Genomic DNA, 22214 nt, shown 5'->3' with positions numbered 1-22214 from the left:
GTTTTAATTAGATTCTGGACATTTTGGAGACCCAATGCAACTGATGTAACCTAGGCAGGATATTGTTCCCATTCCTAGCCTGGCTGCTGTCCTTAATGAATGTCTTTTCCCACTGTTTGTTCCTGTGGGACACTTTGGTATTACAAAACAGATCACAAATGCTTGCACTGTTCCTTCTGTAATACAGATTGTTTTGGCACTAAATGTGAGCCAGAGCGACGTCAATGGGCAAATTCTTTGCCTTTGAGCATGCACCATAGACCCTCTATAGGCACTGATGCAGGGGCAAAGAGGCCTTCATCAGATGCACTGACTGTGCACTCCATAGAGGTAGTACATAATTGTATTTATATATTTATTTTTGCAATTTTAAATAGTGTGGACATCGCCCAAGGGCATCAGAGCACTTTACAACAAGCTGGATGTAAGGGTTACAGCTGGTTACATTACTAGTAATTAAACTCAAAGGATTACTTCAGTGGATGTGCGCAGGAGTAACCACAAGAAACGGCTACAGCAATTGGGCAGAGGAAAAATACATTTGCAGCATCAATTTAGATGGTGAGGTCAAATAACGAAGACAGGTCAGAACGCCGTGGAGCGAGTACATAAGTCTGGTCGAGGGTGATTTAACCAAGATGTCTGTCAAAAAGGAGGAGCTTGAAGTCCTTCTTGAAGGCTACTAGGCAGGAGGTTAGATGGAGGGAGGGAGGCAAGGAGTTCCAGATTCTAGTGGCACTTCCAGAGAAAGACTGGTTCATGTATCATTCTCGACTAAAGGTGGGGGGTTCCAGTAATAGGGGGTGGGCATTTCTGGAACCCCTATTTGCTCCGGAAATTGTCAGTTTCTCATTTAGATAGGAGGGTGAGGAGGAGTGCAGTGCTCTGTGAGTAATGTAAGCAATTTTGAATTGCGCCCATGCTTCAATGGGGAGCCAGAGGAGGGTTAGCATTGCTGGGTCAATGTGGTCAAATCTCTTGAGACCTAAAACGAAGAGTGCTGCAGAATGCAGAGTTGCTCTTATTGGGCCTACGTGAACTTTGGGAATGCCTGAGAGAAGGGCAATTCCATTGTCTAGTCTAGAGAGAACGAGTGACTGCACCACTGTTTTGAGGTCTTGTTCCGTAATCAATTGTCTGATGCCCCAAAGCTACCTAAGTTGGAGTTGTGCGCTGTTGGCCATGGCTGCAATGTGGCTGTGAAGATTGAGATGAGTATCTGATACTGTGGACAATGGCGGGGCAAGCATCCAGGGCAGGAAGATCAGCCGTCCATTCTTGTACTGCCATTTTTGCTTTCGGAGGCGAGATCAAAAGAAATTCTGTTTTATTTGGGTTTAGTTTTAAATAGTGGTTGGACATCCAGTTTTGAATCTTTAATAGAGACTTTGAAAGCAGGGCGATGTCTTCTGAGGAAAAGAATTCAAGCATATTTGAATGTCATCAGCATGGAGGTGGAAGAAAATCCCAGAGTGTCTGAGACTCAGACATAGAGGCTCTAGGCTGAGTTTGAGTTGGTGAGAGGATCAAACTCTGAGGGACACCTTGGTGAATGATGACTGGTCTAGAGAGTGAGTCCCCCATTTTCACAATTTGGGAACGGTTAGATAGGTAGGAGGAGAACCAGTTGAGGACAGTGCCTCCACATCCCATGTGGAATCCAAGAGTACGAAGAAGGTCTAGAAGGTTGACCGTGTCGAATACAGGGGATAAATCCAAGAGGACCAGCAGGCAGGCGTTTGCCGAGTCGAGGATTCTGAAGGAGTTAGCCACAATTTGGAGGATTGCAGTTTCTGTGCTATGACTGTTGCAGAAACCTAATTGGAGAGAGCTAGGAGCTTGGTTGTTTAAATGTGTGAGGCTAGTTGGGACGCTACGCAACTGTCAATGACTTTGCCTAAAATAGGGAATGTGTGGACTAGGCGGTAGTTGTTCAGGTCCTCTGGATAAAGAGGTGGTCTTTTCAAGACAGGGGGGATTTGACCCGTTTTTAGTCATTTTGGGAAAAGGCCGTGTTTGAGAGAGGAGTTCGCCAAGGTGGTCCATATAGGGAGAAGGTGTGTGACAAGAGACTGATAGAACCTGGGATGGCATCCTGATGGTGGTTTAAGGGTTTTACTTTGGAGATTGTTCATTGTAGGTCCTGATCGGAAATTGAAGAGAAGGATGACCATGATTGTAGTGCCTTGCATGCTACAGTCTCAATCATTTCAAGGGGGCCATTGTTAGGCAGCAAGATATGGATGTCTCTAACTGTTTTATCAAAGAAATCCATGAAGTTGTTGCAACGGGCCACTGATGACTTAGGAGCCGAGATGGTAGAGGGGTTAGTAGTCTGTGCAATGACCTTGAACAGACACTTCGGTGTATTCTTTCACTAGGGATCTGATATAGAAGGATTTGGCACTGATTATTCGGTCTTCATAAAGTTTCTTGCTTTGCGGGGCTTAGCCAAACTCAGGTGATCAGCTTTTTTCATTCATAAAGCTCTTTAGAGAACCAGGCCTGGAGGGATTAGGGCTGGATAATTTGCATTTCATGGGTGCACATTTGTCAATATGGGATTCCATGCAGGGGTTGTACTTCTCGGTGGTCTCGATAATGTAAATATAAGGGACGATCGACATTATGGTGGGAGGGGATATGACGGCCATGACTTCTGTGTCAAGGTTGGATGTGTCTCTGAACCATATTTTCTCTTTCTTGGGTTGGTATGCAAGCCAGTTAGGGAGAATGGAATATGTCTTTAGATTGGTGGAGTTGGATATTATCAGATCCAGAATGGCGCCTTTGAGATGTGTAGGTTATGGGAGTATTGTTTGAGATTATTGGCATTGAGAAAGGAGGTGAAAGTGTCCACATCGCCGTTGCCCACGCCTCCCCAGTGGATGTTGAAGTCACCAAGAAAGATATTGTTTTTTGAACTGATGAGTTGCGAAGTGAAGAAGTCCATGCATTTGTCGATGATGGTGTTGTTTAGACCCGGTGGGTGGTAAATCACCATCAATCAGATATTGAAGGCAGTGGAAGTGGACATTTGCACTGGCATGCATTCGAAAGACCGAAATCGAATTGCTGGGAGGGTTTGCCATTTCAGGGAGTTTCAATGAATGAGTGCGAGCCCAAACGAAGCATGGCAGGCTTGAATAAGGTTAATGCATGCAGTGGTCTTCCAGGGGTTCCAGCCTGAGAATCAAAATCTTTTGGGTTGGTCTTCTTTGGGTTGAGGCTGACTAGTGACTGGTCCAACCAAAAGTGCATTGAGAACTGGTCCTTACAAGTGGTGCCTTCCAGAGCTTTAATGACAGAGCTCCTACCCCCGGCGGCAGATAAAACCTACCTCGTGGAAGCACTCTCACCTTGGCATGCAGAGGCACTTCCAGTACAGGGAACAGGACTGGAAGACATAAGCCAGGAGGATAGCCTGTTACATCAGCCGATAATTGACTTTGGTGGCATGGTGTTTCCATCAGCAAATCTTGCCATGAACAGTGTGACACTGGGGTTAAACAGGATGCTGTAGTGTGTGAGGCCCATTTAATGGAGATCTCACTGCAAACCGAATTAATTGGTGAGTGCCAGGTGGTAGCTGGGTGTTTGTGCAAGCAATTGTGGGCCATCAGACCATGTCTTTGAAAAGTAGTCCCCTCTGTGCCTTAATGTGCCATGCAAGCCAGTCCATGTAGCCCCCACAGTCAGTCTCACTGAGCAGTAATGTTGGCCTGTGAAGCACAGCCCTCAACACCAGGAAGGGGCACTCTTCAGTACTGCCTAAAAGGAGTCAACATGTAGCAGGCCAGAGGCCACAGATGGCATGGGAAAACTCTTCTATACCTGGGCTACTGGTCAAGAATTGCGAGTCAGCTTGAAGTATGGCTGAGATCGGGGATCCAGGCTTGCTCATTTGGCATCTAGGAAGCATGGCCCCAGCATGCCTCAAGAATGCAGGCCTTGTGTCTCGCCGCTGCTGATGCAATGTCCCTTGCTGCAGCTATTTTAAGCAACTCATTTGCTGATGTCTATGATGGCAGCTGCAGCTCTATCATCCCATACTGGGGGGATCAGGCAATGTGGTCGCTGAAACAGCACTTCTAGTGCTCTTCTGGGGTCTTCTGCCACGTCACTTGCTTCCCCTGTGGAGATCTAGGGGGCCTCACGTCCACAATAACCCACAGGCCCCCATGGCATCTTGAAAGGATGGGAGGTGTCCCAAGGACCCCAAGGCATTCTCCTGCAGGTGGGTGCAGTCAATCATTCACCTGCATGCAGAAGTATGTCTGTCATCCTTTCTTTTGGAGGCCGGGTTTCCTCCTCTAGCAAAAGGCACACTAGGGACTTCAAACATTATGCCCACCTTTCACTAATGCACTGTTCTGTATGCAAGGACAAATTTATACCTGCACCAGGATAGTGCATTCAGTGTAATAGAGTGAACAGTTAAAAGTGCGCCACGTACCCTATTTGTAGTATGGCACCAGATGAGTAAGCAAACATAGGGGAAAATCGAAAGTAGGTGCAGTCACAAAAGAGAAGCCTTTTGCCATGTGTTGAGGCCCTACAGGTACTGCTACATCTGTAGTTAAAGGATTTACTATAAGATAAGGAAACGGAAAATTTTCTTTTAAGTATAAGGAGGTATGAGGCTAAATTCAGAAAACAATTGGAAATTTGCACCTCAGGGTTCTGAACTCGCATGGTATGGATTTCAGATTTTTTTAAATTCACCAAGGCATCCTAAATTAAATCTGGTTGCTGGTTACCAATCATTTCACACCTCTGTACTGCAACACACACAAATAGAAATCAAGGGAGGCATAGAATAACACAAGCACAGAGGAAGTTAGTTTAATATACATAACAACATTTTAATAAAATATATGGTACATGGTAATGTAGTAAAAACACACAGATCAACTAATACATACCTTGCATCCAAGAAAGTGACACATCCAAAACAAATGATACTGTAAAGAGTGGGGAAGGTAAAACTAATGTGTGATTTAATTTTTTTTTAAATGTAATACCATAAGTACTAGTCATATTGGTCATACATTACCAGGGACATTGGTACCAATAAATATCTTTGTGGGGTCAACAACGAATAAAAGGGTGCCAATGTATGCCCCAGTTTAGTTCTAAGGGAAGAGCATAAATTGTGTTTAAAAGTATGAGCCTTATCTATCTTTATTTTATGTTTAAACATGTTAAAATAAATGTTGTGGCATGACCACAACATTTTCACAACAGTGTTTAGACCCTGTCCCCGTTTGCAGTAAATGTTAAGCTTTTCTTCCTTCACGGTCTTAGTTCGATAGAGTTCCCATCGTATCTTTAGGGAGCTCAACTGGTCCAGGTGGATGTACCGGATGAAAGATAGGGATGGGCCCAGCACAAAAACCAACAGACACTTCTGAAGTGGTGGTTTTCTCTCCTTTGTTAAGATTTTTAGATTTCTCGCCATTAAAGAAAATAGCAACTCTTTTACTAAATAGCCCATGATCTCCCTAATGATGATCATACGGACAACTTGAGGAGTTGGTATTCATAGGATCTGGTTCCCATTCCTTAGAGAAGGTTGCTTCCTCAGACGCGGCGTCCAAATATTCCGCTATTCATATAGTTAACATTATTGTCAGAAAAAGGATGAACAAAATAGTAATGTAAACCGGTAGCATCATTGGGTATGTAGTAAATAGAGTCACTGAATTAAAGTTGTCATTGTCTACGTAAGCTTTTAAGCATTTAATGTGATAGGCTTCAGAACTTGTACAGTATTATCAAGCCTTCACACATAGATCATTGGTAAATTGGTATTTTATGAAGATAATTACACAGTGTGTTGGGAAATTTCTTGTAATAACTTTTTGGGGATGTTAGGCGTTGTAGAATGCAAAAACCAAAGGAAATGATGGACGGAGTGTTGAACATTGCAAGCACTCACCCCCAGTCAACTGATCTGGGTTTAATCCATCACCGTTCTTTAGCCCACTCTGCCACCCCAGTTCAGACATGGCCATATGCAAATCAGTCTGACCCTGTGCCTCATGGGAACAGTCCAGCCCGAACTGCCAAGCCATGTCTTCCCTGGACCGGAAACAAGCTTCCTAGGACCGGTTTCTGGCATTTCAGCCGTCTTCAGCCAGGCTTGCTTGAATCCAGTGGCAAAGTGAGCAAGGGACTCACGTCTGAGCATACCCTACCAACTTATGGCGAACAAAGCAAAAACCAAAGGAAATGATGGACGGAGTGTTGAACATTGCAAGCACTCACCCCCAGTCAAATGCCAGAAACCGGTCCTAGGAAGCTTGTTTCCGGTCCAGGGAAGACATTGCTTGGCAGTTCGGGCTGGATGTTCCCATGAGGAACAGGGTCAGACTGATTTGCATATGGCCATGTCTGAACTGGGGTGGCAGACTGGGCTAAAGAACGTGATGGATTAAACCCAGATCAGTTGACTGGGGGTGAGTGCTTGCAATGTTCAACACTCCGTCCATCATTTCCTTTGGTTAGGCGTTGTAGAATACCAGTGAAGCACAGTGATGATAATTTGTATACATGATGCAATATCAATTCCAAAACTAAAGGGCAGAAGCATTCCTGTGTTCCAGAGTCTTAACAGCAGACTACCGGGAGACACAAGTAACAGAATAATTTTCCAATTTAAGAACTATCATTATGTCTCATTTCAGATGCAATAACATTAACTTAGGACTCTTCCAGGTCAATGGCTGTAGAAATAACAACAGAGGGTCTGATTTAGATGTTGGCGGTAGTGAATTCTCCATCACAAACGTGACGGATATCCAGTCCGCCGTATTAAGATCCAATTATATCCTTTGGAGATCGTAGATTGGCAGACGGGATATCCTTCATGTTTGTAACAGAGTATTCCGTCTGCCAAGATCTAAATAAGGCCCAGTCTGATTCCAAATATAAGACAGAGGAGCCCATGATGTGCATAGATATAACCAGGTCCTTGGCAGTAGGACCAATACTGAAATTGACCAGGTGGCCATTGTTGGAACTGGCCATCATTTGCAATGTATTACTGCAGATTTTTGCCCTCATTATCCTATATCTGGTGAACCCTTTTTATTGGCATTGGGACCAGTAGCGGCTCGTGGAGGGAGTGCCGCAGGGTGGAGGGGCAGGGTGGGGGGTAGTAAATTCCGGCTCACGGCCGACGGGAGTAATGTAAGTAAATAAATAAAACAAATTTCATTGCGTGCTGAAACGCATTTTGCATTTCAGCGCGCGCAATTAAATTTGTTTTGTTTATTTTTTTACTTACATTACTCCTGTCAGCCATGAGCCGGAGTTTACTACCCCCCCACCTCGTGGCACTCCCTCCACGAGCCGCTACTTATTGGGACTCTGCACACTTTACTGCTGCTAACCAGTGGTAAAGTACTTCTGCTCCCCCTTCCAAACTTAGCAAAATTGGTATACACCCAATTCACACATTTAATTTACTTATAAGTCCCTAGTTAATGGTACTACCTGTACCCTATGCCTATAAATTAACTGCTACTAGTGGGCTACAACACTCATTGTGACACCCACAGACGTGGCACTGTTAAACATGTCTCAGGTCTGCTGCTGCAACCTGCAGTACTGTTTTTAACTTCCATTTCGACCTGGCAAAAGAAATCTTTTGCCAGGCCTAAACCTTCCTTCTTAATACTTATAAGGCAGTCCTAAGGTATACACTAATAGCTCATAGGGTACGGTGCATGGTATTTAAAAATAAGACATATATACTTACGTTTTACATGTTCTAGGAGTGAAAAAAAACCAAAGTTGTGTTTCACTGCAGCAAGGCTTGCTCTGCCTTAGACTATTAGTGGGTTACCTTATACCAATTTATAAATGGAAACTTCAGTTTGGGAACAGTTACAGAAATACTTCTTCCATTCATTTGAATTGTAAATTAAAATCCTCTTTAATGGTGAAGTTGGGTTTTAAATTACTATTCTGAAAATGCCACATTTTTCTACCTAAACCAAATGTGCCTTTCTGCCAGTTCCCAGGGTCACAGGACTGTTAATGGCTCTACTGTGGTGATATGTGGATTCTCTTCGTAAAGGGGGACAAAGGGGCCTTTGGTGTGGGGAAGGGTGTTCCTCTCCTGAGCAGGATTGCCTGGCATCATTGTACCGAGCCCTTCCTGAGCTGTCAACCGGAACTAAGTTAGAAGGTAAACCTTCTACTGGGTTGAACCTGGTCTCTTTAACCGACCTCTGCTCCCCTGCACTTGGCCTTAACATTTGACTTCGACCTGGTCCAGCATGACTAGATAACTGCCATTGGCGCTTCGTGCTTTCTGGTGCTATTTCTAATCAAAACTTTAAAAATGTTTATTACTAGTTCTACTTTTTGTCAATTTGGTGTCATTTTATTTATTAAAATCTACTCTATTTTTCTGACTGACTACTTTGTGCCAAGCTACCAGAGGGTTAAGCAGATGTTTAATTAGTGACTTTTGTAGTTCACCCTGACACGGACTGCTTATCTCACCCCTCTCAACTAATAGCCCAATTTCTTATAGCCAGCAAGTTCGATAGTGGTCTCAATGGATTAAAAGCATTGCAGAAGTGAAGTTTTCACAGCACTGCATTGTTTGACTCTTTTTTGCTGCTTGTATGTCAGCAATATTCAGTGCAGGTGTAGTTAGGAGGACTGATTCTAATACTCAAGGATATAAAACAATGCTGTAACAGAGCATTCAGGAGATGCTCAAGATGGTTGAATGGTCAGTTGGTGAAGCTGTTTTCTTGCAGAATGCCATAAACTGCACCACAGAGGTAATGGTTGGACAGACCTGGGGCCCTATTACACATAGGGCACGCTTTCCCTGTTTGTGCCACGGTGCACCTTAAAACAGTGCGCCCGGCGCAAACAGAGAAAGTGCACCTTATTACATTGAATGCTCTGACCCCATGGCAGCCCTAAGTCAAGCTGCCCTGGGGAAGTACATTTAAGTGAAAAACAGAGCAGCTTTAAAACAACCACTCCGGGTTTCATTGTGCAAGCGGCAACCCACCTGCACTTTTAAGAGGGGCGAGAGATCCCCTTTCAGGCGGGTGAAGTGAGTGACTGTGCTGGCCTTCAAGTGGATATCTGGGGTGTCCAGAGGGCTAATTTTCCCCCATCCAGAGGGCTGCCATCAGGGGATTACGCCCCATGCAAATGAGGGAACACCCTCTGGTGATAGCACTGGCACTGTATGTGTGCCAGCACTATCTTTATTACATAAAAGGCTGTACAAGCGTCTGCGGCCCTTTCTGTAATACCAAAGTGCACCGGGGGCACACAAAGCTGGCGCACATGCCTGTTGCTCTCCCAGGGATCTTTCCATAACACTGCCACTGGAAGAACAAGAGTTAAAATGCGGAAAGACATTGGTGTATTGGTACAAGGTAGACCAACAAGGATCATAGTGAAGCAGAGTTGTGAATATGCCTCTAAGTTTCAATCCGATAGATTACTTAGATTTGCTTTCAAATTGCTTTCCCTTGCTAGTGCTGATCATGCAGAAACTATATATATAATGCACGAAAAAGGCGCAATCATTTTCACTTTAATCAAATTTGTTCCTCGATCACATCAAGTACGAGTTTAACTCCAACAAGTCCTTTGATAAAGTCATACACATGCTATGTCTGAGCACTCCTGATAACACTACAAGCACCTCAAGGGCAGTAAAGCAATACTCATAGCCATACTGAGCCAATTTAGTGCATGATAGAAGTAGTCTGGTTGGCCCTGCTTGATTGCTGCTCAAAGTTTTGTCATTACGGATATTTTAGTGAAACAGGTTCAAGCAAGTACTCTGTAAAAAATAACCAATTGAGATTCACACTTTGCCACCGTAGCACTGACTTCACTATGCATGTGGTGTTACAAACACTCTGTTTTCCCCATGTTGTTTAGCACTTCTATATAGTGAATAAACTATGATTCATCGCATCTACTGCAATCCAAACCTTTACTGAAGTGCATTTAGGTAATATACAAAAATACACCCCACACAGCCCTATATCTTCATTAATGCCAAACTATCTTTGGTCAAGTACTTTAGCTTAGGCACCAGATACAGATGAACATCATATGACCACAAACCATAGTAAAATCTCACAGTCTTGAGGTTCAAGAAATTCAATTCATTGTTGCATCATGAATTGAGGGATACCTAAAGTTAAGAACAAATGAGCAGACAAGTCCATCAAAATGTTCCATACCAAAAGAGCATTTCATCTACCAAGCAGTGTAGTTACCAGCACCTACACCACTCAGTTGTAAGAATGATCACATATTTGCTTCTTCCTGTCTAACTCAGACCACTAAGCCATGGTACACAAAAGTTTATTTTCCATATGGGTTTGGTAATAACAAATTACTGGGGTTATGTTACCAGAACATATTGGCCTAAGTATTATTTGATAAAATATATAGTCGTACTAAATGTTGATTACAAAAATTTGCCACTTGTGAGGTTGATTTGACACACTAGAACATGAATGCTGAACAGAACCCGACAGAGAGGCCACTTAGAGTACTCAAACATTCACCACCCACTAGTGGCTCCTATTCATAAAAGCTATTTTAGCAGTTAGTACAAAAAAAGGCTGTGCTCTCTTTGCACTATTATTTACATGGAATTGGTCATTTGGGACTAATTTACAAAAGCATGTGTTAGCATGTAAATGAGTGATGTTGTAGTACTACTTTCGTACTCATGACTGCTTTTGTGAATTGGCACCATAGTGTAAAAAATATTGAGTCAATACTGTGAAAATATACACACTAATCTAAACTTAAAACAAATGTAATTCCATTTTAAAGTATCTATATAATATTTAAAACATCTAAACAAGCTTAAAAATATAATTATATTTGTAATTTAAATATATATAAAAAATAATTGCATAATTTAAATAATAATCCGATTGGCCGCACTCTGCTAGTCCTATCAGCGTGTTGCCCCAAAGAATTGTGGTCCATGAAGTAGCGTCGGCGGGTACGCCTATGCCAAAAGTTTAAAATGAAAGTGAGTGTCACGTTAGCCATCCCTGGACACGTGTTTCGAGGTAGTTGCCTCTCGTCAGCAGGGAGTAGGTATGTGTGTGGGGTTGCTGCGTAGGCTGCCAAAAAATATTCTCAGGTAAAGTACCACTCAAGGCACGCAGGTGCGTAGCCATGGGCTCGTCAGCCCCACCGGCTCAAGGGAGCCTGAATATAAACAAAAATCCGATTGGCCGCACTCTGCTAGTCCTATCAGCGTGTTGCCCCGAAGAATTGTGGTCCATGAAGTAACGTCGGCGGGTACGCCTATGCCAAAAGTTTAAAATGAAAGTGAGTGTCGCGTTAGCCATCCCTGGACACGTGTTTCGAGGTAGTTGCCTCTCGTCAGCAGGGAGTAGGTATGTGTGTGGGGTTGCTGCGTAGGCTGCCAAAAAATATTCTCAGGTAAAGTACCACTCAAGGCGCGCAGGTGCGTAGCCATGGGCTCGTCAGCCCCACCGGCTCAAGGAAGCCTGAATATAAACAAAAATCCGATTGGCCGCACTCTGCTAGTCCAATCAGCGTGTTGCCCCAAAGAATTGTGGTCCATGAAGTAGCGTCGGCGGGTACGCCTATGCCAAAAGTTTTAAATGAAAGTGAGTGTCGCGTTAGCCATCCCTGGACACGTGTTTCGAGGTAGTTGCCTCTCGTCAGCAGGGAGTAGGTATGTGTGTGGGGTTGCTGCGTAGGCTGCCAAAAAATATTCTCAGGTAAAGTACCACTCAATAATGTTTTGTGGAAATAATTTGTATTAAAGATAGGGACATAGAATGTTTAACACAAGTTTATTTTACCTTACAATATAAATATTACATCAATTTTGTTTTTACTAAACATACATAAATATAATGTTATAACAATCCCTCATTATACTACTTTACTTTATACATAATACAATCAACTTCAATATAATCATATTTAGTATTTATTTAAGCATTTTAAACAATTTAAATAATAAAGCATTATTTATCAAACTTTTAAAATCTATTCATAGTAAAAATAAGCACCCTTAAGAATCTAACTATTACAGAAAATCTTCAAAACATGGTACCTAAAGGTGCAAACATCCAGTTTGCTTATATATGCTTTGTTTTTTACAATAATATAACTGGATAAGGTGGGGGTTACATTTTACTATTCCAACCCTAGACTAGCAAACATTGGGGATATGGCTTTAACATAAAGGGGTTAAATTAACTATTTTAACTCCAGGCCTCAAAACAATGACGAAAATGCATAACCTGGGTATAGTTGGAAAAACTGCATTAAAAAAAGGGTTAGATTTACCGTTCTAACCACTGTCCCACAAACATTGGAGCAAAGTGCATAAATCAAGAGAGTGAAATATGTGATTTTAACTCCAATCGAGCTAAAATTAGGAAATGTGTATAAATAAAGAGGGTGAAATTTACTATTCTCAATCCATTCCAACAAACATTGGGGAAATTGGGGAAACAGAGGGGCTCAGAGAGATTTACTAATCCATCCCCAATCCAGCAAACATTGGGAAAGGTGCACAAATGAAAGAGATTAGGTTTATTATTCTAACTCCACTACAATGATAATTGGAAAAGGTGCATGAATTAAAAGAGATAAGATTTATTAGTTTAACCCCAACTTTGGGAAAGGTGCATTAATCCTTTTAATGAGATTTTCTTTACTAATCACAGTGCAACAAATATTGGGGAAAGAGTATGCATTTTGGAAGGGATATGCATTTCACTAGTGCAGTATATATTATTTTAATTTTGTGAAAGTGTGGGAGTGGTGATTTAAAAAAAAAATATTTAATAAAAGCATTGCTTAATATTTATGGATCACATATCATTCATTTCCTTTTTCATTTGAACAACAAGCACAGTAAATATATTACCTAGTAAAATAAATAAAGCACAAACTAAACTTCAGAATAAGTATTGTACCAAATATATTATTGTAAACAATTTATTTTTTTCAATTATAAAATGTAAACATTCAAAATAACTATAAAACCAGACACAATATTTTTTTTAAAATATCAGTTATTAAAATAAAAATGATATTAAAGCAATAACTTGAGAATAAAAAGAAAACCCAATGTTTTAAACTATAAAACATTTAATATATAAATTAAAATAAATAGAATTTGTTTTGACACAAATAATTATACAGTAGTTCAACTGTGACAATGAAACACTCCAAACAAAAATATGAATCAAAATAAATGTACCCCATTTTTTTAAAAAACTTTATAACATTTATAACAACAAATAAAATGACTACATTTGAACCTCTCCAAAACAAAACCTACCTGGCCCATCATTCAATAAACCACTCAACCCATACCATAAAAATATGGTAGTTACATATCTCAAAAAATAAACCTTAACATGTTTAAACTGATTTAAAATGTAAGTAAAAAAATTATTCTAAACATTTACAAAAATAATGTATTTACAAATATATTTTAAAAAATAAACATATCACACAAAAGGCAATAACTCATATTAAAAGATATTTAGTTAAAAATGTATCCGTAAACATTACATTTATAGCATTACAAAAAATCACAATAAATATCATGATATTGTAGTAGACAATAATCCAAACATTGATATTATTGCCCCAACCAAAAAAAACAACATACCTCCCCTACCTGTTGTGAACCAGATGTACTAATAGTTTTTAACAGTTGCAAGCCCTCACATTCCCTAAATCAAAGGTTTGGAAACTGCTGAAAACCTTTTGAAATGTACTAACCACTTTCACAAATTGTTAAGTTGGTTTAGAAATGGATCTTGATTTGATTTCTTTTTTGTGCATAATGTATTCTCATTTCCGTTGCTGGCATCGGTGTGCATTTCATGTTAAAAAAATAGTGCAAAACACATATGATGGGAACTATAGCTGCTCATACTTGGGGGCGTATTTACAACCCCCTTTCACCACCGGAGTGTCACTTTCTTTTGACGCTACAATGGCGTTGCACCATTCCCCATATTTACAAGGTAGCCACTTAACATGGTTTAACACCATATTGTAAATATGCCTCTTTCCGCCGCAGTCCGTTGCAGCAAAGGGGCATGCAATGGGTGTTGCTTTGGGCGTTCCACTGCAACACCCACTGCTTTATGACGCTGCCCCAGATTTACAAGGCTAGGGCAGCGCCAAAAACTAAAGCCAGGTAATACCTGGTCTTAGAATGGCATACGAGGAGAAATTACTAATTCTTCAGCGCACATAGAAAGAGCAAATTTCCAATATTGATTGTTTATGTGCAGGAAGGGATAACTTCCTGCACATAAACAATCAATCAATCAAACAATCGCCCCTGCAGCACAGGCACCTTTGCAACATGGCGTCAGGGTGACTGTGCTGGAGCTAAGTAGCTTTTTTTGCTCCAGTGCTAGGGGAAACACAGGGGTGCACGGTATTTTTGTAAATATAGCGCATCCCGACGTTTTGAAAATGTTGGACGGCGGGGTTGCCAAATTTAGCACGGCTCTGTATTCTGGCATTTCCGTGTACATATCCCCCTGGTTTGTTCATATTCCTCCCATGCTCGCCAATGTAGTGTTTTTGTCTGAAGAAAATCTCAATTACAGGAAGTGGCACAATGGAATCATCTCAAGCATTTTAGGTAGCAAAATTACGAATGATTACATCACCATAAATGAAATTTCATCCGAGCCTTGTTGTGAGCATGGCCACTGTGGGGAGTGTTTTGTTGTCATGTGTGATAAGTAGTGGACCACACTTCTGTAGCTGTGCTTAAGAGTGAAGTGGAATGTGAGAGAGAACCGCACATGAAAATTTTCCTATAATCCTACACAGTGTAAACACTCGCCAGGAAAATAAGTACAACGCATTCCGGTGCTCATTTCTTTATTTTCCCGTCTTTTTTTAATGCGGAGAAGTATAAGCACTTCAGCACTGAATGAAATATGTTATAAAACGTGTAGAAGCTCTAATGCATACAAGCTTAAATAAATACATGACAATTATTAAAAATACCCGTAACAATTTAAACTATCAATGGCGAAGTTCTCGACCTGTATTACTATTTCTGAACTCGAAAGCAATTACCTCAATGTTAGCTTTATTAATGGATTCAAGGTGATTCAAGCTTTAGGCAACATTTTTGCTTCTAAGCCCCTTTGATTACTCAAAGATTTTTACCTTTTCAGCGGAATTAATAGACAATGCTGAAGGTGTGAACTAGTTTGCAACTCGGGGCACTTTTAATTGGATTCTGGCCTCCAATGGCAGTTTCCGAAGACTCTTTTTTGTTTTGTTTATTGATCAGAGCATTGAGTACATAATATACATTAAAAAATATATATATAATTATTGAAACCATTAATACAATAACTTCTTCATTTCATGACAAGATTTAAAAAAAATATGACTGTAGCAGCTAATAGCATCTACAATGATTTCATAAAAATGACAATGTGCAAAAACATGCAATAAAGTACAACAGTAATGAAAAAGTGCTAATGCTTCTAAAGTGCAATGGTAGAAAAAAGTGCTAGTGCTTCTAAAGTGCAACAGCAAAAAAGCGCTAGTGCTCCTAAACACAATAACTGCTACGGCTTTATCATCAATATCGAGTGTTAATTTCCCTCCTTTCGTTTTTCTAAATTACTAAAAAACTCCTAATTCTTGAAAATTTTAGTGGCTCCCACCCGTTTTGCATATGCTTCTTCAAAATTCCGTGTCCTTTTCATTTTACTAAACCACTTCAAATGAGAGGGAACATCACTAGATTTCCAAATCTGAAGAATTAAAGAACGGGCTACAGTACAAGAGATAAATAAGAAAATGTCTTCAGCCTTAGTTAGCATAATTCTATCCCTACATAATCCGAACAGAGCAGCCTCGACCTCGGGCTGAACTCTCTTCCCCATTGCCAACTCTATGTCAGCAAAAGTTGCCTCCCAAAAGGGCACTAACCGTGGACAGGTAAAGAAAATATGGTACCACCCCTTCTCTCCGTTGGCCTGACAGCGAAAACACTTGTTTTCGACCTCCGGATATCTTTTTTCCAAAGCTGCCTGGTCATATAGGAAAGTCAGTTTCCGAAGACTTCATGTGATTGTCCTAACCTGATCACCATGTCTGACTCCCCCCAACAGCAAAAGGCTGGAACCATAAAGGAGCCAAAGATACAGATGACATCACATCAAAATGTATAGCATCAAGAGGAGAGCCAGTCAGGCGGATGAGTGATTTAGTTTTTCTCCAAAAATATCTGGAAATAAACAGTGGATATTGGGCCTGATTCACAAAGCCATTTGCACACTTAAATTCAGCTCACATATACAAATGAAATGATTTAGGAGGAGTTCAAATCCCTGTTATTCGCACAGTGTATTAATCCAGTAAGGTGTAATATGAGTAATAAATCTGCTTTCGATTAAATTGGGGTAGAAGTTCTGGGCTGGGTTGCCATGGAGAATGTGTGCACACTTACAAACTTGTTATTTGCATTCACAAACCTTTTCTCTGTGTACCCCCTCTGGAAAAGATTTACACCTGTCAAGGTCAAGAGTAAACCCACCTCCAAGTTGGCAATCAGAGTGTAACACCACCGAAATTGGTGGGGGTGTAACATGAAATGGACTCTAGTAGGTTAGAAGGTATACATTTGAGACATGTCCGTGACACATTAAGACTGTGTTTGTTGTTGTCTTGATATCGGTGAATGTCAAAACCTAGACTTATTCACATACTTTTTAATAGCATGAATTATAGGATCAATCGTTGATGGAGCTTTAAGGGTTAGAAGCACCAAATAATTGTGCTGGGGCTATTCAGTCTTTCCAGTGTCTTGGTTGATTGTACTTGACACCGAGAGGCTTCTAGGTGATGAACCTGTGCGCTTAAATCAATAAATAAATATGAATTACCTCATCCTAATCACCTGAAATACATTGCTCCAATGAAGAACAAGTCAATTCTTTCTCGGTATTAATGAAAAAGCTGTTTATATTTTCTGTTTACAGAGGACTATATACCATTAACTTACACTTATCTGGCACCTACAGCAAATACCCTGGAGATGTATAACACAAATATGACAAGAGTCCACATACAAATACAACAGCTCTGCAATGGCATCTAAGTGGGTCCTGGTTCATAGAATCACAGCATAGAACAGGGATCTGGCAGGCATCTTTTGATCTTCATCATACATAGAGGGTATCACACGGGATAATGCAATCTGCATGTTAAGAGAAAGCTGAAATTATACCATCATTATCAGTGACCAGTCATTGCTTCTTAACCATGTATGGATTCACATGGAGCACTAGAGGTATCTGCATCATCTTCATGCCTATGAAGATTATTTAAAGTTTGGTGGATGCAGGATATTCGCCAAACACTGGCGGGTGTGGTTTCCACCTCATTTTGAATTTATACATCTACATACACTCTAAGGAGGGTGGAAGAGGCATCGAAGCCCCATAGCAATACCAGAGTTTCACGTTAACTACTGACCATGTACATGAGTTTTATTTAGATTCATTCTATGTACATTTTTCTTACATATATTTTTCTTATTTCTTACAGCACAAGAATCAAGCATTGCAAAGTCCCTCTTGGGCCTCCGTTGGAAACCGCGATGTAGAGTATCTTACTTTGGAAAGTAAGGAACCCTACTTCAAAAATCTTCAAAATAAAATGCACTTTTCTGTACAGGCCATCCTTCATTCTGAACTACTTTGCGGTAGGTGCACTTTGTGAATAGGTAGAATCATGTACTGATTAATTGATCGTATCTTATGTTATGTCTGTCATGTATGTGGTCTTATCATCCTTTTTGGATAGTTTTGGGATTTTTCATCCACCCAAGGAATACTGATCTGGTGGGAGTCATTCTGCTTGGGAATATGAGGTGTTTGATCCTATTAAGTGCCTTTGTAACTTACTATGTGTAGGATGTGTCTGCTGCAGGACTTCTAAGAACAACAAGAGAGCGAGGAAAAGCAAGACTTGTCCTCTTCCCCAGAGCAATATGGTCAAACAAAATGGACAAGTTTCATGACTTAAAGCAAACTTTTTTCGCTGTCATTGTGGGAAAACAAATTAGAAAGGAGAGAGAGCACAACTGCTGTGTAGGAAACCCCTCACCCACCTACCTAGTAGGTGGCATGCTTCATCATCGGGGCCCAACTGGATTGTCTAGCACAATCCAGTTGTGCTACAACGCCTGAGATACAGCGGAGCAGGGTTATGAGCAGTGAGTGAAGTGCTATGTGCAGTGATATAAGAGTTAAAAAAGTCTCAGGGAAATGCCCTTTTGAAAAAACTTTAATTTTAAGGGTCCCAGGACTAATGTAAAAAGAGAGAAGGGGATAGCATTAGGAATGTTATTTTCCTGGTATCCCTGGAAACTAAGGTCAACTAGTTTCAGCCTTCGTTATATTTCTAGAGGCTTTCGTCAGGACCAATTGAAATAGAAGAAAAATAAATTTAGGTGAATGGCCGTAAAAATTACATGTAGGCCAAGTGTAATTATCAGCACACACCCTAAAGTGTGCTGTGAGTGTAGTGATGATATACTCACAGTAACTTCGTTCGAGGTTACATGAGTAGAGAGGTTGTGAATCCTCTGGAGTTAGAACGCCGTGTGAATCTCCGCTTGCAGTTTGAAGGGAGAACAGGTCCGAAGTACCTAGGACGGCGCTCGGTTCCGCTTGTTCTACTCATGTAACCTCGAACGAAGTTACTGTGAGTATATCATCACTACACTCACAGCACACTTTAGGGTGTGTGCTGATAATTACACTTGGCCTACATGTAATTTTTACGGCCATTCACCTAAATTTATTTTTCTTCTATTTCAATTGGTCCTGACGAAAGCCTCTAGAAATATAACGAAGGCTGAAACTAGTTGACCTTAGTTTCCAGGGATACCAGGAAAATAACATTCCTAATGCTATCCCCTTCTCTCTTTTTACATTAGTCCTGGGACCCTTAAAATTAAAGTTTTTTCAAAAGGGCATTTCCCTGAGACTTTTTTAACTCTTATATCACTGCACATAGCACTTCACTCACTGCTCATAACCCTGCTCCGCTGTATCTCAGGCGTTGTAGCACAACTGGATTGTGCTAGACAATCCAGTTGGGCCCCGATGATGAAGCATGCCACCTACTAGGTAGGTGGGTGAGGGGTTTCCTACACAGCAGTTGTGCTCTCTCTCCTTTCTAATTTGTTTTCCCACAATGACAGCGAAAAAAGTTTGCTTTAAGTCATGAAACTTGTCCATTTTGTTTGACCATGCTGCAGGACTTCACCATCAATTTAGCACCACTGAGTTGAACAGATGCAGAATATCCTGCATGAGATACTGGTCAGATAATCCGCATTGCACAGTATTTTAATGTAACGTAGTGCTTGTGTGGGTGTAGAATGTGTATACTGCTATGCTTTGAATGGCTCTAATATGTAATTTGGTGTGAGAGGGGTGTGCTACTGTCTATTGTTTTGCAGGAATACTCATCCAGAGCCTCCAGAAAAGCGAGACTCAAATTATTACACTATATGTACTTACACTGAAAGTATCTAGCAACCCTAAGGATAGGTATTATGTAACCAAATATTCCCAGCATGTGGCCTACTCATAAACAAGGTGTGATAGGCAATATATAGTAGGTATGAAACTGCCCAGGGTCAATTCAAGCCCCATGATCTCTGCTAATATTGAATAATGAGTTAAAGGGAGAGAATGAGAAATAGACCGATGTGAGCTACAGAGTAAGTTAACTTTCTCAGGGGCCCCTTGCAAGGTGGTGCGCTGGACATTTGCCCACCCCTTAAAACGTGTCTGTTCCTCAATACCACAATTTAAATTATAGAAGGCCATGGCAACTGTGGGTATTCGGCAAAATTAGATTCTCCAATGTGCTTTGAAACATTTTGGTTTATGGCACTATGGCGGTCTTTTACAGAGTGAGAAAAATTTGGAACCCTGAAAGAAAAAGGCAATATTCCTTTATTAGTAAACCCCAAACGTCCAGTAGAATTAGCCTTGTACTTCTAGGGAATGAATGGCTCAGGGTAGGAAGTTCTGAACTAAACCAAATACCCCATACTTGTGGAATCAAATTCACTGAAATTCAACAAAAATACGGTATCAAATTTCAAGGGTGATTTTGTAAATATCTGTGTATACGTAGCTACTTTGCGACCAATGACAAAGAAGGAATAAAACAGTGTGATGTATTTTACCTGCCTCCTGTGGAGGGTTCATTAATCACATTTACCAATGTTTATTGGAAACTACAAACACGGATTATGCAAAAACCTGAGAATTGTGATCGGAAAAATGATCAACACGAGCTACTATGGAAGCTAGGAAAGATATAAATGTTGCCATACATCTCTGGGTAAACTCAAATGTATGTAGATTTTAGTATTTCTTTCAATACAGGTTAAATATAATACACTCCAAAATGTGTACATAAGATACCACCAGAATGAAGTAACCACTGCACTAAGGCCTTTATTCATGGGGTTTTGGCGTACGGAGGGCCAGCAAGTCAGCTTGCTGCGCTGCCCTTCCCAAAGTGAAAAGGCAGGAATGCACCGTATTTATGCAATACTGTGCATTCCTGTCCTTTCCCCCTGCGCTCGCTTCGTTTTGGCAGCCTAGCACCAATGCAAGCCCCCTTGCACCTTGGTGCAAGGGTGCAGGTGTGGCATGCAGGATTGTTTTTGCGCAGAACAATGCACCTTCCACCACAAAAACAATCCTAAGAGTCTCAGCCCTGCCAAGTATCACGCATCAGGCGTTAGTCTAATACATTTCAGTGTGGTGGTCCGCATCACCACACTGAAATGCATTGTCGCGCAATTAACTGTTATAGCGCTTCGGCTGTCAAGCCGTTAGCGCTGCTATACTGACTAAACTGGAGTGGCTGATAGCGCTGCTATCGGCAGTGGTCTTGGGTGATGGCTGAAGTTGAAGCTGCTGGCTACTAGTGCAACAATGTATCAATAGACCCCCTATTACCTTCTGATTGACGTCATAAGAGCCATGCGACGTTACGTCCTGCTGCGCAACCTGCAGTTACGTTGTGGGAGGCATGGCGGTAAACTAAAATCAATCATAACCGCGCAGAACCAACCCCACGGGATCATTGTGCATGTGGGAGCCACTGAGGATTCTGGGGAGACGGGCGGGCAGCTGGCCCTTATACCGAATTGCCATGACAAGCCTCACAAGTAAGTGATGGTGTCACTGTGAGACTCAGCAGCTGAGTGGTAATCCACAAATTAGCTTGTTAGCGGCAAAGCGATCAGCTGCCTGCGGGTCGGTGCCTGGACTAGAGTCTCATATCTTTTTTGCACGGTTCATGTAAAAGAGAAAATTATACTCTAGTCCAGATACCAACCCGCAGGCAGGTGATCGCGCTGCCGCTAAGAAGCTAACTCGCTGTAGGCCAGATGATCCCCCGCAGATGGGGGGGCACAGGAATCCCAGTCAGTTGCTGCAACGACGTGGCATCCTAGTCCCCAGGTCTCTCTCTCGTCCCGCCTTGGTGTGGCAACCAGCTGTGTATCCCTCCTGCAACTTCTCACTGCGTCATTGAAAACTAACTTAAATCAAATGAAAACCGAAGAGTTTTGTTTGTATACAGAAAGCAGTTGGCTCCAGGTTGCTGGGTCACGAGATCACTGCTCTAACAGAAGGAGACGATACAGCATAGCCAGAAGATGGTCCATGTATGTATCGCTGCATACCCCCAGCATACGGGAGCCCCGCAGCACGTGGGAGTACTCCAGTAATGCAAGAGACCCACGGCATTCCAAATCCCCAGCTCGCAGAGCCTAACTTTACAGTCCGCTCACAGGGTAAGTGTTTTAAATGAGGAGGGCCTTGTTCTTTACTTGCACTTCTTCAATTAAAAAAAAAAAACAGTACCTGCACTTTTTATCAGGGTCCAATACTTTTAAATGGAGAGTACCTGCACTTCTTAGTAGCAAACGGGTACGCTGGAATAGTGAGCGCCTACATTTTTATTTCCATTGCAAAATCCTGCCAACTCGGACCCCTGTGTGGTACCAGAAAAGTGTGCAGCTTCGAGACCTCAGGGTCAGTGTTAAACGTCATGGATAGCCAACAGAAGCAATCTAAATCTGTAGAATTCATGCCAACATT

General features: G+C 41.4%; 1 protein-coding gene across 2 annotated transcripts in view; it reads left to right on the top strand.

The window, feature by feature from the left end:
• The window catches only part of CHRM3 (cholinergic receptor muscarinic 3), a 2422098-nt gene that overhangs the window by 1267440 nt on the left and 1132444 nt on the right, over nucleotides 1-22214 (top strand). For both annotated transcript variants that reach the window (XM_085612342.1, XM_085612343.1), the window contains one exon: nucleotides 17620-17776. The gene's annotated coding sequence lies outside the window, so the exon portion shown is untranslated. The remainder of the gene's footprint in view (nucleotides 1-17619; nucleotides 17777-22214) is intronic.

The sequence above is a fragment of the Triturus cristatus genome, chromosome 6 (assembly GCF_964204655.1).
Source record: "Triturus cristatus chromosome 6, aTriCri1.1, whole genome shotgun sequence".
NCBI classification, from domain to species: domain Eukaryota; kingdom Metazoa; phylum Chordata; class Amphibia; order Caudata; family Salamandridae; genus Triturus; species Triturus cristatus.
This window is presented reverse-complemented; position numbering and strand designations above follow the sequence as displayed.